Here is a 13,373-nt window from a genome sequence, read left to right as displayed (position 1 = left end):
TGTTTCGGAAGCTGCTACTGACTCCCAGGGCAGATGCGAAGCTCAGGACGCTTGAAGCATTTCTGCCCTATACAGAAGTCGGCATGGTGCCTGTTGTATTCAATCCCGATATACTTTCTGTGTTTCATGGTCAATATGATGCTCCAATGGTTACAGTAAACCTGCAGTGGTGCTTCGGAAATTGCTACTGGACTCCCATTGCAGATGCCAATCTCAGGCCTCTTGAACCGTTATTGCCTTTGTCACATGTCGGCATGGAGACTGTTGTATTCAATCCAGAAGCAATTTCTGTGTTTCATTGTCAATGTGAAGGCCAAACGTTGCAGTAAATTTGCAGTCGTGTTTCGGAAGCTGCTACTGACTCCCAGGGCAGTTGCAAAGCTCAGGACGCTTAAAGCATTTCTCCCCTGAACAGAAGACGGCATGATGCCTGTTGTATACAATCCCGATATAATTTCTGTGTTTCTTGGAAAATATGATGCTCCAATGGTTACAGTAAACCTGCAGTGGTGCTTCGGAAACTGCTACTGGACTCCCATTGCAAATGCGAATCTCAGGCCTCTTGAAGCGTTATTGCCTTTGACAGATATCTGCATTTTGTCTGTTGCATACAATCCAGAAACAATTTCTGTGTTTCATAGTCAATGTGAAGGTCAAAAGGTTGCAGTTAATCTGCAGTCGTGGTTCGGAAGTTGCTACTGACTCCCAGGGGAGATGCGAAGCTCTGGCTGCTTGAAGCATTTCTCCCCTGTACAGAAGTCGGCATTGTGACTGCTGTATTCCATCCCAATAATTTCTGTGTTTCATGGTCAATATGATGCTCCAATGGTTACAGTAAACCTGCAGTGGTGCTTCGGAAACTGCTACTGGACTCCCATTGCAGATGCGAATCTCAGGGGTCTTGAACCGTCATTGCCTCTGACAGAAGTCGGCATGGTGCCTGTTGTATTCAATCACCATCAAATTCTGTGTCTCATAGTCAATGTGAAGGTCAAATAGTTGCAGTACATTACCAGTCGTGTATCGCAAACTGCTACTGACTCCCAGGGCTAATGCGAAGCTCAGGCCGCTCGAAGTATTTCACCCATGGACAGAAATCGGCATGGTGCCTGTTGTATACAATCCAGAAGCAATTTCTGTGTTTCATAGTCAATGTGAAGGTCAAAAGGTTGCAGTTAATTTGCAGTCGTGGTTCAGAAGCTGCTACTGACTCCCAGGGCAGATGCGAAGCTCAAGCCGCTTGAAGCATTTCTCCCCTGGACAGAAGTCGGCTTGGTGCCCGTTGTATTCAATCCCGATATAATTTCTGTGTTTCATGGTCAATATGATGCTCCAATGGGTACAGTAAACCTGCAGTGGTGCTTCGGAAACTGCTACTGGACTCTCATTACAGATGCGAATCTCAGGCCTCTTGAGGCGTTATTGCCTTTGACAGATGTCGGCATGATGAGTGTTGTATTCAATCCAGAAGAAATTTCGGTGTTTCATAGTCAATGTGAAGGTCAAAAGGTTGCAGTAAATTTGCAGTCGTGGTTCAGAAGCTGCTACTGACTCCCAGGGCAGATGCGAAGCTCAGGCCGCTTGAAGCATTTCTCCCCTGAACAGAAGTCGGCATGGTGCCTGTTGTATACAATCCAGAAGCAATTTCTGTGTTTCATAGTCAATGTGAAGGTCGAAAGGTTGCAGTAAATTTGCAGTCGTGGTTCAGAAACTGCTACTGAGTCCCGTGGCAGATGCGAAGCTAAGGCCGCTTGAAGCATTTCTCCCCTGGACAGAAGTTCGCATGGTGCCCGTTGTATTCAATCCCTATATAATTCCTGTGTTTCATGGTCAATATGATGCTCCAATGAATACAGTAAACCAGCAGTGGTGCTTCGGAAATTGCTACTGGACTCCCATTGCAGATGCCAATCTCAAGCCTCTTGAAGTGTTGTTGCCTTTGACACATGTCGGCATGGTGCCTGTTGTATCCAATCCAGAAGCAATTTCTGTGTTTCATAGTCAATGTGAAGGTCAAAACGTTGCAGTTATTTTGCAGTCGTGTTTCGGAACCTGCTACTGACTCCCAGGGCAGATGCGAAGCTCAGGCCGCTTGAAGCAGTTCTCCCCTGCACAGATGCCGGCATGGTGCCTGTTGGATTCAATCCCGATATAATTCCTGTGTTTCATGGTCAATATGATGCTCCAATGGTTACAGTAAACCTGCAGTGGTGCTTCGGAAATTGCTACTGGACTCCCATTGCAAATGCCAATCTCAGGCCTCTTGAGGCGTTATTGCCTTTGACGCATGTCGGCATGGTGCCTGTTGAATTCAATCTAGAAGCAATTTCTGTGTTTCATAGTCAATGTGAAGGTCAAAGGTTGCAGTAAATTTGCAGTCGTGGGTCAGAGGCTGCTACTGACTCCCAGGGCAGATGCGAAGCTCAGGCCGCTTGAAGCATTTCTCCCCTGGACAGAAGTTGGCATGGTGCCTGTTGTATTCAATCCCGATGTAATTTCTGTGTTTCATGGTCAATATCATGCTCCAATGGTTACAGTAAACCTGCAGTGGTGCTTCGGAAACTGCTACTGGACTCCCATTGCAGATGCCAATCTCAGGCCTCTTGAGGCGTTATTGCCTTTGACACATGTCGGCATGGAGCCTGTTGTATTCAATCCAGAAGCAATTTCTGTGTTTCATAGTCAATGTGAAGGTCAAAAGGTTGCAGTAAATTTGCAGTCGTGGTTCAGATGCTGCTACCGACTCCCGGGGCAGATGCGAATCTCAGGCCGCTTGAAGCATTTCTCCCCTGGACAGAAGTCGGCATGGTGCCTGTTGTATTCAATCCCGATGTAATTTCTGTGTTTCATAGTCAATGTGAAGGTCAAAAGGTTGCAGTTAATTTGCAGTCGTGTTTCGGAAGCTGCTACTGACTCCCGTGGCAGATGCGAATCTCAGGCCGCTTGAAGCATTTCTCCCCTGGACAGAAGTCGGCATGGTGCCTGTTGTATTCAATCCCGATGTAATTTCTGTGTCTCATAGATAATGTGAAGGTCAAAAGGTTGCAGTAAATTTGCAGTCGTGGTTCAGAAGCTTCTACTGACTCCCATGACAGATGCGAAGCTCAGGCCGCTTGAAGCATTTCTCCCCTGGACAGAAGTTGGCATGGTGCCTGTTGTATTCAATCCCGATGTAATTTCTGTGTTTCATGGTCAATATGATGCTCCAATGGTTACAGTAAACCTGCAGTGGTGCTTCGGAAACTGCTACTGGACTCCCATTGCAGATGCCAATCTCATGCCTCTTGAGGCGTTATTGCCTTTGACACTTGTCGGCATGGAGCCTGTTGTATTCAATCCAGAAGCATTATCTGTGTCTCATAGACAATGTGAAGGTCAGAAGGTTGCAGTAAATTTGCAGTCGTGGTTCAGAAGCTTCTACTGACTCCCATGGCAGATGTGAAGCTCAGGCCGCTTGAAGCATTTCTCCCCTGGACAGAAGTCGGCATGGTGCCTGTTGTATTCAATCCCGATGTAATTTCTGTGTTTCATGGTCAATATGATGCTCCAATGGTTACAGTAAACCTGCAGTGGTGCTTCGGAAACTGCTACTGGACTCCCATTGCAGATGCCAATCTCAGGCCTCTTGTGGCGTTATTGCCTTTGACACATGTCGGCATGGAGCCTGTTGTATTCAATCCAGAAGCAATTTCTGTATTTCAAAGTCAATGTGAAGGTTAAAAGGTTGCAGTAAATTTGAAGTCGTGGTTCAGATGCTGCTACTGACTCCCAGGGCAGATGCGAATCTCAGGCCGCTTGAAGCATTTCTCCCCTGGACAGAAGTCGGCATGGTGAATGTTGTAATCAATCCAGAAGCAATTTCTGTGTTTCATAGTCAATGTGAAGTTCAAAAGGTTGCAGTAAATTTGCAGTCGTGGTTCAGAAGCTGCAACTGACTCCCAGGGCAGATGCGAAGCTCAGGCCGCTTGAAGCATTTCTCCCCTGGACAGAAGTCGGCATGGTGCCTGTTGTATTCAATCCCGATATAATTTCTGTGTTTCATGGTCAATATGATGCTCCAATGGTTACAGAAAACCTGCAGTGGTGCTTCGGAAATTGCTATGGACTCCCATTGCAGATGCCAATCTCAGGCCTCTTGAAGCGTTATTGCCATTGACACATGTCGGCATGGTGCCTGTTGTATTCAATCCAGAAGCATTATCTGTGTCTCATAGACAATGTGAAGGTCAAAAGGTTGCAGTAAATTTGCAGTCGTGGTTCAGAAGCTTCTACTGACTCCCATGGCAGATGCGAAGCTCAGGCCGCTTGAAGCATTTCTCCCCTGGACAGAAGTTGGCATGGTGCCTGTTGTATTCAATCCCGATGTAATTTCTGCGTTTCATGGTCAATATGATGCTCCAATGGTTACAGTAAACCTGCAGTGGTGCTTCGGAAACTGCTACTGACTCCCAGGGCAGATGCGGATCTCAGGCCGCTTGAAGCATTTCTCCCCTGGACAGAAGTCGGCATGGTGCCTGTTGTAATCAATCCAGAAGCAATTTCTGTGTTTCATAGTCAATGTGAAGGTCAAAAGGTTGCAGTAAATTTGCAGTCGTGGTTCAGAAGCTGCTACTGACTCGCAGGGCAGATGCGAAGCTCAGGCCGCTTGAAGCATTTCTCCCCTGGACAGAAGTCGACATGGTGCCTGTTGTAATCAATCCCGATATAATTTCTGTGTTTCATGGTCAATATGATGCTCCAATTTTGACAGAAAACCTGCAGTGGTGCTTCGGAAATTGCTATGGACTCCCATTGCAGATGCCAATCTCAGGCCTCTGGAAGCGTTATTGCCATTGACACATGTCGGCATGGTGCGTGTTGTATTCAATCCAGTAGCATTATCTGTGTCTCATAGACAATGTGAAGGCCAAAAGGTTGCAGTAAATTTGCAGTCGTGGTTCAGAAGCTTCTACTGACTCCCATGGCAGATGCGAAGCTAAGGCCGCTTGAAGCATTTCTCCCCTGGACAGAAGTTGGCATGGTGCCTGTTGTATTCAATCCCGATGTAATTTCTGTGTTTCATGGTCAATATGATGCTCCAATGGTTACAGTAAACCGGCAGTGGTGCTTCGGAAACTGCTACTGGACTCCCATTGCAGATGCCAATCTCAGGCCTCTTGAGGCGTTATTGCCTTTGACACATGTCGGCATGGAGCCTGTTGTAATCAATCCAGAAGCAATTTCTGTGTTTCATAGTCAATGTGAAGGTCAAAAGGTTGCAGTAAATTTGCAGTCGTGGTTCAGAAGCTGCAACTGACTCCCAGGGCAGATGCGAAGCTCAGGCCGCTTGAAGCATTTCTCCCCTGGACAGAAGTCGGCATGGTGCCTGTTGTATTCAATCCCGATATAATTTCTGTGTTTCATGGTCAATATGATGCTCCAATGGGTACAGTAAACCTGCAGTGGTGCTTCGGAAACTGCTACTGGACTCTCATTACAGATGCGAATCTCAGGCCTCTTGAGGCGTTATTGCCTTTGACAGATGTCGGCATGATGAGTGTTGTATTCAATCCAGAAGAAATTTCGGTGTTTCATAGTCAATGTGAAGGTCAAAAGGTTGCAGTAAATTTGCAGTCGTGGTTCAGAAGCTGCTACTGACTCCCAGGGCAGATGCGAAGCTCAGGCCGCTTGAAGCATTTCTCCCCTGGACAGAAGTCGGCATGGTGCCTGTTGTATACAATCCAGAAGCAATTTCTGTGTTTCATAGTCAATGTGAAGGTCGAAAGGTTGCAGTAAATTTGCAGTCGTGGTTCAGAAACTGCTACTGAGTCCCTTGGCAGATGCGAAGCTAAGGCCGCTTGAAGCATTTCTAACCTGGACAGAAGTTCGCATGGTGCCTGTTGTATTCAATCCCTATATAATTCCTGTGTTTCATGGTCAATATGATGCTCCAATGAATACAGTAAACCAGCAGTGGTGCTTCGGAAATTGCTACTGGACTCCCATTGCAGATGCCAATCTCAAGCCTCTTGAGGTGTTATTGCCTTTGACACATGTCGGCATGGTGCCTGTTGTATCCAATCCAGAAGCAATTTCTGTGTTTCATAGTCAATGTGAAGGTCAAAACGTTGCAGTTATTTTGCAGTCTTGTTTCGGAACCTGCTACTGACTCCCAGGGCAGATGCGAAGCTCAGGCCGCTTGAAGCAGTTCTCTCCTGGACAGATGCCGGCATGGTGCCTGTTGGATTCAATCCCGATATAATTCCTGTGTTTCATGGTCAATATGATGCTCCAATGGTTACAGTAAACCTGCAGTGGTGCTTCGGAAATTGCTACTGGACTCCCATTGCAAATGCCAATCTCAGGCCTCTTGAGGCGTTATTGCCTTTGACGCATGTCGGCATGGAGCCTGTTGAATTCAATCTAGAAGCAATTTCTGTGTTTCATAGTCAATGTGAAGGTCAAAGGTTGCAGTAAATTTGCAGTCGTGGTTCAGAGGCTGCTACTGACTGCCAGGGCAGATGCGAATCTCAGGCCGCTTGAAGCATTTCTCCCCTGGACAGAAGTCGGCATGGTGCCTGTTGTATACAATCCAGAAGCAATTTCTGTGTTTCATAGTCAATGTGAAGGTCAAAAGGTTGCAGTTAATTTGCAGTCGTGTTTCGGAAGCTGCTACTGACTCCCAGGGCAGATGCGAAGCTCAGACCTCTTGAAGTATTTCTCCCCTGGACAGAAGTCGGCATGGTGCCTGTTGTAATCAATCCCGGTATAATTTCTGTGTTTCATGGTCAATATGATGCTCCAATGGTTACAGTAAACCTGCAGTGGTGCTTCGGAAATTGCTATGGACTCCCATTGCAGATGCCAATCTCAGGCCTCATGAAGCGTTATTGCCATTGACACATGTCGGCATGGTGCCTGTTGTATTCAATCCAGAAGCATTATCTGTGTCTCATAGATAATGTGAAGGTCAAAAGGTTGCAGTAAATTTGCAGTCGTGGTTCAGAAGCTTCTACTGACTCCCATGACAGATGCGAAGCTCAGGCCGCTTGAAGCATTTCTCCCCTGGACAGAAGTTGGCATGGTGCCTGTTGTATTCAATCCCGATGTAATTTCTGTGTTTCATGGTCAATATGATGCTCCAATGGTTACAGTAAACCTGCAGTGGTTCTTCGGAAACTGCTACTGGACTCCCATTGCAGATGCCAATCTCATGCCTCTTGAGGCGTTATTGCCTTTGACACTTGTCGGCATGGAGCCTGTTGTATTCAATCCAGAAGCATTATCTGTGTCTCATAGACAATGTGAAGGTCAGAAGGTTGCAGTAAATTTGCAGTCGTGGTTCAGAAGCTTCTAGTGACTCCCATGGCAGATGCGAAGCTCAGGCCGCTTGAAGCATTTCTCCCCTGGACAGAAGTCGGCATGGTGCCTGTTGTATTCAATCCCGATGTAATTTCTGTGTTTCATGGTCAATATGATGCTCCAATGGTTACAGAAAACCTGCAGTGGTGCTTCGGAAACTGCTACTGGACTCCCATTGCAGATGCCAATCTCAGGCCTCTTGAGGCGTTATTGCCTTTGACACATGTCGGCATGGAGCCTGTTGTATTCAATCCAGAAGCAATTTCTGTATTTCATAGTCAATGTGAAGGTCAAAAGGTTGCAGTAAATTTGAAGTCGTGGTTCAGATGCTGCTACTGACTCCCAGGGCAGATGCGAATCTCAGGCCGCTTGAAGCATTTCTCCCCTGGACAGAAGTCGGCATGGTGAATGTTGTAATCAATCCAGAAGCAATTTCTGTGTTTCATAGTCAATGTGAAGTTCAAAAGGTTGCAGTAAATTTGCAGTCGTGGTTCAGAAGCTGCAACTGACTCCCAGGGCAGATGCGAAGCTCAGGCCGCTTGAAGCATTTCTCCCCTGGACAGAAGTCGGCATGGTGCCTGTTGTATTCAATCCCGATATAATTTCTGTGTTTCATGGTCAATATGATGCTCCAATGGTTACAGAAAACCTGCAGTGGTGCTTCGGAAATTGCTATGGACTCCCATTGCAGATGCCAATCTCAGGCCTCTTGAAGCGTTATTGCCATTGACACATGTCGGCATGGTGCCTGTTGTATTCAATCCAGAAGCATTATCTGTGTCTCATAGACAATGTGAAGGTCAAAAGGTTGCAGTAAATTTGCAGTCGTGGTTCAGAAGCTTCTACTGACTCCCATGGCAGATGCGAAGCTCAGGCCGCTTGAAGCATTTCTCCCCTGGACAGAAGTTGGCATGGTGCCTGTTGTATTCAATCCCGATGTAATTTCTGTGTTTCATGGTCAATATGATGCTCCAATGGTTACAGTAAACCTGCAGTGGTGCTTCGGAAACTGCTACTGGACTCCCATTGCAGATGCCAATCTCAGGCCTCTTGAGGCGTTATTGCCTTTGACACATGTCGGCATGGAGCCTGTTGTATTCAATCCAGAAGCAATTCCTGTATTTCATAGTCAATGTGAAGGTCAAAAGGTTGCAGTAAATTTGCAGTCGTGGTTCAGATGCTGCTACTGACTCCCAGGGCAGATGCGAATCTCAGGCCGCTTGAAGCATTTCTCCCCTGGACAGAAGTCGGCATGGTGCCTGTTGTAATCAATCCAGAAGCAATTTCTGTGTTTCATAGTCAATGTGAAGGTCAAAAGGTTGCAGTAAATTTGCAGTCGTGGTTCAGAAGCTGCTACTGACTCTCAGGGCAGATGCGAAGCTCAGGCCGCTTGAAGCATTTCTCCCCTGGACAGAAGTCGACATGGTGCCTGTTGTAATCAATCCCGATATGATTTCTGTGTTTCATGGTCAATATGATGCTCCAATGGTGACAGAAAACCTGCAGTGGTGCTTCGGAAATTGCTGTGGACTCCCATTGCAGATGCCAATCTCAGGCCTCTGGAAGCGTTATTGCCATTGACACATGTCGGCATGGTGCCTGTTGTACTCAATCCAGTAGCATTATCTGTGTCTCATAGACAATGTGAAGGCCAAAAGGTTGCAGTAAATTTGCAGTCGTGGTTCAGAAGCTTCTACTGACTCCAATGGCAGATGCGAAGCTCAGGCCGCTTGAAGCATTTCTCCCCTGGACAGAAGTTGGCATGGTGCCTGTTGTATTCAATCCCGATGTAATTTCTGTGTTTCATGGTCAATATGATGCTCCAATGGTTACAGTAAACCGGCAGTGGTGCTTCGGAAACTGCTACTGGACTCCCATTGCAGATGCCAATCTCAGGCCTCTTGAGGCGTTATTGCCTTTGACACATGTCGGCATGGAGCCTGTTGTAATCAATCCAGAAGCAATTTCTGTGTTTCATAGTCAATGTGAAGGTCAAAAGGTTGCAGTAAATTTACAGTCGTGGTTCAGAAGCTGCAACTGACTCCCAGGGCAGATGCGAAGCTCAGGCCGCTTGAAGCATTTCTCCCCTGGACAGAAGTCGGCATGGTGCCTGTTGTATTCAATCCCGATATAATTTCTGTGTTTCATGGTCAATATGATGCTCCAATGGGTACAGTAAACCTGCAGTGGTGCTTCGGAAACTGCTACTGGACTCTCATTACAGATGCGAATCTCAGGCCTCTTGAGGCGTTATTGCCTTTGACAGATGTCGGCATGATGAGTGTTGTATTCAATCCAGAAGAAATTTCGGTGTTTCATAGTCAATGTGAAGGTCAAAAGGTTGCAGTAAATTTGCAGTCGTGGTTCAGAAGCTGCTACTGACTCCCAAGGCAGATGCGAAGCTCAGGCCGCTTGAAGCATTTCTCCCCTGGACAGAAGTCGGCATGGTGCCTGTTGTATACAATCCAGAAGCAATTTCTGTGTTTCATAGTCAATGTGAAGGTCGAAAGGTTGCAGTAAATTTGCAGTCGTGGTTCAGAAACTGCTACTGAGTCCCTTGGCAGATGCGAAGCTAAGGCCGCTTGAAGCATTTCTCCCCTGGACAGAAGTTCGCATGGTGCCTGTTGTATTCAATCCCTATATAATTCCTGTGTTTCATGGTCAATATGATGCTCCAATGAATACAGTAAACCAGCAGTGGTGCTTCGGAAATTGCTACTGGACTCCCATTGCAGATGCCAATCTCAAGCCTCTTGAGGTGTTATTGCCTTTGACACATGTCGGCATGGTGCCTGTTGTATCCAATCCAGAAGCAATTTCTGTGTTTCATAGTCAATGTGAAGGTCAAAACGTTGCAGTTATTTTGCAGTCGTGTTTCGGAACCTGCTACTGACTCCCAGGGCAGATGCGAAGCTCAGGCCGCTTGAAGCAGTTCTCCCCTGGACAGATGCCGGCATGGTGCCTGTTGGATTCATTCCCGATATAATTCCTGTGTTTCATGGTCAATATGATGCTCCAATGGTTACAGTAAACCTGCAGTGGTGCTTCGGAAATTGCTACTGGACTCCCATTGCAAATGCCAATCTCAGGCCTCTTGAGGCGTTATTGCCTTTGACGCATGTCGGCATGGAGCCTGTTGAATTCAATCTAGAAGCAATTTCTGTGTTTCATAGTCAATGTGAAGGTCAAAGGTTGCAGTAAATTTGCAGTCGTGGTTCAGAGGCTGCTACTGACTCCCAGGGCAGATGCGAATCTGAGGCCGCTTGAAGCATTTCTCCCCTGGACAGAAGTCGGCATGGTGCCTGTTGTATACAATCCAGAAGCAATCTCTGTGTTTCATAGTCAATGTGAGGGTCAAAAGGTTGCAGTTAATTTGCAGTCGTGTTTCGGAAGCTGCTACTGACTCCCAGGGCAGATGCGAAGCTCAGACCGCTTGAAGTATTTCTCCCCTGGACAGAAGTCGGCATGGTGCCTGTTGTAATCAATCCCGGTATAATTTCTGTGTTTCATGGTCAATATGATGCTCCAATGGTTACAGTAAACCTGCAGTGGTGCTTCGGAAATTGCTATGGACTCCCATTGCAGATGCCAATCTCAGGCCTCATGAAGCGTTATTGCCATTGACACATGTCGGCATGGTGCCTGTTGTATTCAATCCAGAAGCATTATCTGTGTCTCATAGATAATGTGAAGGTCAAAAGGTTGCAGTAAATTTGCAGTCGTGGTTCAGAAGCTTCTACTGACTCCCATGACAGATGCGAAGCTCAGGCCGCTTGAAGCATTTCTCCCCTGGACAGAAGTTGGCATGGTGCCTGTTGTATTCAATCCCGATGCAATTTCTGTGTTTCATGGTCAATATGATGCTCCAATGGTTACAGTAAACCTGCAGTGGTGCTTCGGAAACTGCTACTGGACTCCCATTGCAGATGCCAATCTCATGCCTCTTGAGGCGTTATTGCCTTTGACACTTGTCAGCATGGAGCCTGTTGTATTCAATCCAGAAGCATTATCTTTGTCTCATAGACAATGTGAAGGTCAGAAGGTTGCAGTAAATTTGCAGTCGTGGTTCAGAAGCTTCTACTGACTCCCAAGGCAGATGCGAAGCTCAGGCCGCTTGAAGCATTTCTCCCCTGGACAGAAGTCGGCATGGTGCCTGTTGTATTCAATCCCGATGTAATTTCTGTGTTTCATGGTCAATATGATGCTCCAATGGTTACAGTAAACCTGCAGTGGTGCTTCGGAAACTGCTACTGGACTCCCATTGCAGATGCCAATCTCAGGCCTCTTGAGGCGTTATTGCCTTTGACACATGTCGGCATGGAGCCTGTTGTATTCAATCCAGAAGCAATTTCTGTATTTCATAGTCAATGTGAAGATCAAAGGTTGCAGTAAATTTGCAGTCGTGGTTCAGAGGCTGCTACTGACTCCCAGGGCAGATGCGAATCTCAGGCCGCTTGAAGCATTTCTCACCTGGACAGAAGTCGGCATGGTGCCTGTTGTATACAATCCAGAAGCAATTTCTGTGTTTCATAGTCAATGTGAAGGTCAAAAGGTTGCAGTTATTTTGCAGTCGTGTTTCGGAACCTGCTACTGACTCCCAGGGCAGATGCGAAGCTCAGGCCGCCTGAAGCATTTCTCCCCTGGACAGAAGTCGGCATGGTGCCTGTTGTATTCAATCCCGATATAATTTCTGTGTTTCATGGTCAATATGATGCTCCAATGGTTACAGAAAACCTGCAGTGGTGCTTCGGAATTTGCTATGGACTCCCATTGCAGATGCCAATCTCAGGCCTCTTGAAGCGTTATTGCCATTGACACATGTCGGCATGGTGCCTGTTGTATTCAATCCAGAAGCATTATCTGTGTCTCATAGACAATGTGAAAGTCAAAAGGTTGCAGTAAATTTGCAGTCGTGGTTCAGAAGCTTCTACTGACTCCCATGGCAGATGCGAAGCTCAGGCCGCTTGAAGCATTTCTCCCCTGGACAGAAGTTGGCATGGTGCCTGTTGTATTCAATCCCGATGTAGTTTCTGTGTTTCACGGTCAATATGATGCTCCAATGGTCACAGTAAACCTGCAGTGGTGCTTCGGAAACTGCTACTGGACTCCCATTGCAGATGCCAATCTCAGGCCTCTTGAGGCGTTATTGCCTTTGACACATGTCGGCATGGAGCCTGTTGTATTCAATCCAGAAGCAATTCCTGTATTTCATAGTCAATGTGAAGGTCAAAAGGTTGCAGTAAATTTGCAGTCGTGGTTCAGATGCTGCTACTGACTCCCAGGGCAGATGCGAATCTCAGGCCGCTTGAAGCATTTCTCCCCTGGACAGAAGTCGGCATGGTGCCTGTTGTAATCAATCCAGAAGCAATTTCTGTGTTTCATAGTCAATGTGAAGGTCAAAAGGTTGCAGTAAATTTGCAGTCGTGGTTCAGAAGCTGCTACTGACTCGCAGGGCAGATGCGAAGCTCAGGCCGCTTGAAGCATTTCTCCCCTGGACAGAAGTCGACATGGTGCCTGTTGTAATCAATCCCGATATAATTTCTGTGTTTCATGGTCAATATGATGCTCCAATGGTGACAGAAAACCTACAGTGGTGCTTCGGAAATTGCTATGGACTCCCATTGCAGATGCCAATCTCAGGCCTCTGGAAGCGTTATTGCCATTGACACATGTCGGCATGGTGCCTGTTGTATTCAATCCAGTAGCATTATCTGTGTCTCATAGACAATGTGAAGGCCAAAAGGTTGCAGTAAATTTGCAGTCGTGGTTCAGAAGCTTCTACTGACTCCCATGGCAGATGCGAAGCTCAGGCCGCTTGAAGCATTTCTCCCCTGGACAGAAGTTGGCACGGTGCCTGTTGTATTCAATCCCGATGTAATTTCTGTGTTTCATGGTCAATATGATGCTCCATTGGTTACAGTAAACCGGCAGTGGTGCTTCGGAAACTGCTACTGGACTCCCATTGCAGATGCCAATCTCAGGCCTCTTGAGGCGTTATTGCCTTTGACAGATGTCGGCATGATGAGTGTTGT

Source organism: Schistocerca americana, chromosome 6 (assembly GCF_021461395.2).
Source record: "Schistocerca americana isolate TAMUIC-IGC-003095 chromosome 6, iqSchAmer2.1, whole genome shotgun sequence".
NCBI classification, from domain to species: Eukaryota; Metazoa; Arthropoda; class Insecta; order Orthoptera; family Acrididae; genus Schistocerca; species Schistocerca americana.
Note: the sequence above shows the minus strand (reverse complement) of the source record.